At 40.7% G+C, this 5,115-nt stretch overlaps 1 pseudogene; it reads left to right on the top strand.

Moving 5' to 3' along the window:
- Window positions 1-783: 783 nt before the first annotated feature.
- On the top strand, window positions 784-4,858 carry LOC118906326 (annotated as a pseudogene).
- The last annotated feature ends 257 nt before the right edge of the window (window positions 4,859-5,115 follow it).

The raw sequence follows: 5,115 nt of genomic DNA, 5'->3' as shown, positions 1-5,115 counted from the left end.
CCATTTGTCATCCATGACAGATGGTAAACTTCCATAAACATACTTATGAATACATGTTTTCACATGCAAATGATGTTCCTGGGGGTAAATTGCACAGAATCCCTGAAAATGGGCTTCCCTATCTCACATACCCTATTAATTTATGGTCCTTTTGAACAAAACCCATTTCTTGACCATTTTTTCAAACTAAGAATTTTAAAATATATATATATTCCTCACGTTTTGCATATTAGGGATCCATTTTCTTTATCTACTCATAGGCATAATATAGTTCTTCAGGCCTGCATACATGTGATACCTAATGGTCAGCAATTACTATAATTGACTTTTATATTATTGGGAACAAGCCAAGGACAAACCCAACTAGCCAGCAAGGCCTGCAGAAACATTCTCTTGGATGGTTATAAATCTATGAACTGGATAGTGGCTGTTTTGTATCTCTCCCTTGGCCAGCAGGTGTAATGGGATGAGACTAAATGTTCCTCAGTAAGCCCATACGTTTATGATCCATCTGTTCAAGTAGGAAGGAATGAGGCAGGTGGGATTCTTCATGCTACAATAGGGCTTAGATAGAAGCAAACGGAAACAATGATTTTAATCATCTTTGCAGAGCTATAACTCATATTTTTTAATTCATATTAAAATTACACTCACACTGTCATGAAAGCTATGACTAATAAAGAATGAACTTTTAAAAAAATCTTTTTCTTTAATTTAACATACCTTTTCATGACATTTTGCATCCAGTGGAGGCCGAGGCCCCAGGCGAGCCTAGCTGGCACAATGGTGGTGGAGGGCAGCAGCTGGTGGGCACTACAGCCTGTTGGCAGAGATCAGGTGCAGCAGCTACTGTGTGGATTGGGAGACAGCGAGGCCCTCACAGAGGTCAAGAACATCTGCTGTGACAGCCTGGAGAACTTGGAGCAGGTGCTGGCAGAATTCTGGGCCCTGACCAGCCTCAAGCGGCACCACCAGAACCTCATGCAGTTTGAGGAGTGTGTCACACAGTGTGACTGACGAGTACGTGCGTGAGCAGAGTAGCTACAAGAGTGCACAGCTTTATCTGCACCTGTTGGAGACCTCCGTCAAAGAAGAAGGGTTCCTGGGTTATGCTGAGGAGCCTTGCTACCTCTGCTTTGTCATGGACTTATGTGAACGTGGAGGCCTGAATCAGTCTGTCCTGTCCTGGAGGCTGGACCCAGCCACCAACAAAGCTTCATGCTACAGCTCAGGACCACCAGTGCCTTCAGGCTACATCGTGCACAGGGACCAAAGCCGGAGGACAAGCTCAACACGGAGAGGTCTGGCACCCCCATCCTCAAGGTGGCAGACTTTGAACTAAGCAAAGTCTGTGGTGGGTTGCCCCCTCTCCCCCACCTCCCCAAATCAAAGAGGGAAATCAAGACAACACAAATGTGAGTGTGGATAAATACTGGCTTCCTTAAGCCTGCAGCTCAGATTTCTAAATAACCCCCTGAACTCTAGGAGGGATGCTACACAGCCAAGGCCAACATCTTTGCCCTGGGCATTATCATCTGGGCAATGATAGAAAAAATCACTTTCATTGACTCTGGGATCAAGAAGGAACTCCTGAGGTCCTGACCAAGATCTCCCTGTTGGTGAGGTGCTGCTAGATAACGCAAAGATGGAGTAGCATATTCCCCAGAAATGCAGGATTTTCATGTCTGAGGGGACCAAGGAGCTCTTGAAGGAAGTTAGCTGCTAAATCAGGGACCTGCCTGATGCCTTTGAACTTGAAACCAGAATGGACCAGGCCATGTGTGCTACTTCAAATTCAGGGCAAAACTTCCTGGGTGTTTTTAAAGTAGGTGAGTGTACTTTTTGTTTGGCATGTACACTTGAGACTGGATTCTTCATCCTGGGCCCTGTAGATTTGGGAGGAAATGCAGGGTTGAAGAGAAAATGTGCTTGTCATCAATGGTGCCCCAAATCTGAATGAGGGGATATGTGGGAATATTTGAGTATGAGTTGGAAAGTCTAAAGAAGCCTTCTGAGTGGAGGTTACATTTGAGTTGAGTATTTTTTAGAAATGCTTTTTTATAATCAATTAATAAACGCTTACTGTAGAAAATGCAAAAAATAAAAAATAAAAAGATTGGTTAGTTTATTTGACCTGAAGAACAAATTGGAAGTTTAAATGATCCAGTATTATTGTCCTCTTTAAACAGAAGAGGACATTGTCTTCCTTAATTACATAGCATGTAAAGTGTACTCCAAGATCTTTCCTTCAAATTTCAGGGAGCTTTCTACTACCTCTTTTTATTGTATACACAAAACGTTCTATATTAACCCATTATTTCAGTGGTATCTGAAAAAAAAGGAAAGAAAAGAAAAAAGAAAAAAATAGACTTGATCTTGATAAGAAACACCAGGAAAAGGAAATTCATTCCATAGGGAGGAAGCATTTATTGGCCAAAGACCCATTTTGCAGCTGTGGAAATAATTATGGGAGGAATACATGTGAAGGAATATAGGAGGTTCCCAGGTGTTATAATTGTAAAGACTGAGAGCTCTTATCTGGAACTTGGAGTCTTACTGCTTTTTCATCATGTAACTGGAAGTTTCTGCTCTTTGATCAGTATCTCCTCATTTCCTCCACCTCTCAGACTCTAACAACCACAATTCTACTTATGAGTTCAGCTTTTTTAGATTCCATGTATAAGTGTGGTCATACAGTATTTGTCTTTTCTATCTGACTTACTTGATTTAGCATAATGCCCTAAAGGTCCATCCACATGGTCACAAAAAGGCAGGATTTCCTTCTATTTTAGGGCAGAACAAGCTATTGTATGTATTTATACCTATATCTATCTATATCTATGTAGATAAAGAGAGATAAATATTTCACATTTTCTTTACTCATCCATCTGTCCATGGGCACTTAGGTTATTTCCATGTATTAACTATTGTGACTAATGCTGCACTGAACTTGGAGGTGCAGATATCTCTTCTAGATCCTGATTCATTTCCTTTGTATATATAACCAGAATGTGATGTTTGGATGTATGTTTAGTTTTTTGGTGTTTTTTTTGTATGTTTAGTTTTTTGAGGAACCTTCATACTGCTTTCTAGAGTGGCCATACTAATTTATATCTCCACCAACAGTGCATAAATGTTGTCTTTTCTCCTCATCCTTGCCAATACTTGTTATCTCTTGTCTTTTTGATAATAGCCATGTTAACAGGTGTAAGGTAGTATCTGGTGGTTTGATTTGCATTTCCTTGATTATTAGTGATGCTGAGAACCTTTTCCTGTACCAGTTTGCCATTCATATGTTTTCTTTGGAAAAATACCTATTCAAGTCCCCTGCCCATTTTTAAATTCCATTACTTTATTTATGTATGTATTTATTTATTTGATATTGAGTTGTATGAATTCTTTATATTTCAGATATATAGGTTGTAAATATTTTCCCCCATTCAGTAGGTTGCCTCTTAACTCTATTGTTTGTTTTGCTTTGCAGAAGCATTTTAGTTTGATATAGTATCCTTGTTTATTTTTGCTTTTGATGCTTGCACCTTTGTCATATCTAAAACAATCATTGCTAACACCAAGGCTGAGAACTTTTTCCTATGCTTTTTTTCTAGGAGTTTTATAGTTTTAGATTTTATATGTAAGTCTTCAGTAAATAGGTGCTCACGCACCCACTATTTTGAGTAAATAGTGGTCTAGTTTCATTCTTCTACATGTGATTATCCAGTTTTGCCAATACTATTTATTGAAGGGACTAGCCTTTCCCTACTATATATTCTTGGCTCCTTTGTCAAAAATTAATTGACCATATATGCATGGGTTTATTTCTAGGGTCTCAATCTTTTGCACTGGTCTATGTGTCTGTTTTTATGCTAGTACCATACTGTTTTGATTACTCTAGGTCTCCATGGCATTTGGGTCTGCAAGGCAGACTGGGAGATGTTGGTGTAGGCTGGGAGCCTGGGTTCTTGAGAGCCAGCCTAGCTCTAGGGTGTGTCTGAAGCCTGCATCTGCAAGGCTGGAGGCTGGGTCCATGAGGACTGGCCTAGCACTGAGACAGAGGAGGATTCTAGGTCTCTGGGAGCTAGTCTGGAGGCTGGGTCCATGGAGGTCAGCCTGGTACTGTGGCAGGCTGTGAGCTTAGGACCGCAAGAGACCACCTGGGGCCTGGAACTATGGGGGCCTGACTGGTGCTGGGGTGGGCTAGGAGCCTGGCATCACAGGAGCTGGTGCTGCTGGTGCAGGCCTGATGCTGGGCTCCTTGCAGTGAGGTCAAGTGGAAGGTGTCTCTCTCCATGCTGGGCTGACTGGGTCTGGAGTGGGGGTCACAGAGGTAATGTGAACTTATCTTTGCTGCTTTCTTTAATGTGTCTGTTATCTGTGCTCCACCCAAGTGATGTAATCCCTAACTCCTGGAATCCTTAGTGCCTGTGAAGGCATTTTCATGGGCAGATATTTCTTCAGTGATATCTCTGGGAGGAGACGAGTACTAGAAATTCCTATATCCCTATCTTGCTGACTCCAGAAACGTGTTTTTTGTGGGGATTTTTTGTTGTTGTTTGTTTGTTTGTTTGTTTTTTGCCAACCGAGTCATGAACTCATTCACATTGTCCTTACCCCTTCCTGTTTCCTTTGATGCTGGAAGCATCTTACATACTTAGATACACATTTTAACATTTATGGCTCTCCCCCATGTCCTGCATCTATAGAGCAGAAAACACTGTATTAAGTTGATCATAATATCAGTTAGTAAAAGATTAATGTATAATGTTCAATAGGGATTTCAGATTATCACTACATGACGCTACTTATAAAGTACAAGTGTGGTGGTGTTGGGGAGACGAGGAGGGTCAACGGGGAATAAATACTGAAGCATGAATCTTTGACTTGATGAAAACAATTGCTCAAAAGAAATTCTAAAATAGCTACAAACCTAGGCAAGTTATTCTTAATAATTTATAATGTCAGCCTGAACTCCCTGTATGATAAATTTTATGTGTGTAACTGCTGTTTGGTAGAGCATATAATTTAGGTAAAACTTATATCTTTTAAGTATTAATAGCTATGCATCTCTTTCTCTGGCTCCCTATCACGTCTTTCAGACTTCCATGATACCATGTC

Source organism: Balaenoptera musculus, chromosome 13, assembly GCF_009873245.2.
Source record: "Balaenoptera musculus isolate JJ_BM4_2016_0621 chromosome 13, mBalMus1.pri.v3, whole genome shotgun sequence".
Lineage (NCBI taxonomy): Eukaryota > Metazoa > Chordata > Mammalia > Artiodactyla > Balaenopteridae > Balaenoptera > Balaenoptera musculus.
Note: the sequence above shows the minus strand (reverse complement) of the source record. Positions and strands in the feature narration are given on the sequence as shown.